Genomic DNA, 370 nt, shown 5'->3' with positions numbered 1-370 from the left:
ATTTACTCATCTCTGTAAACCCTAGGCTACTAGTTCTCTATATATATGACCTTTTACTATTGTATTTTCATCTTTTGATCATTTTTAGATCTCTATAACTTTAGATTTTAGATCAGATCTTGGTTCTTCTGGTTCCCTCTCTGGGGCCGAAACCAATGATCACACTATCACTTATGTATTTTCAACGGTGGAGTTTCTACACACCATAGATTAAGGTGTGGAGCTCTGCTGTACCTCAAGTATTAATGCAATTACTATTGTTCTTCCATTCAATTCCGCTTGTTCTTGTTCTAAGATATCACTTGTTCTTCAACTTGATGAATGTGATGATCCGTGACACTCATCATCATTCTCACCTATGAACGTGTGC

The sequence above is a fragment of the Arachis duranensis genome, chromosome 5 (genome assembly GCF_000817695.3).
Source record: "Arachis duranensis cultivar V14167 chromosome 5, aradu.V14167.gnm2.J7QH, whole genome shotgun sequence".
Taxonomy (NCBI): domain Eukaryota; kingdom Viridiplantae; phylum Streptophyta; class Magnoliopsida; order Fabales; family Fabaceae; genus Arachis; species Arachis duranensis.
This window is presented reverse-complemented; position numbering follows the sequence as displayed.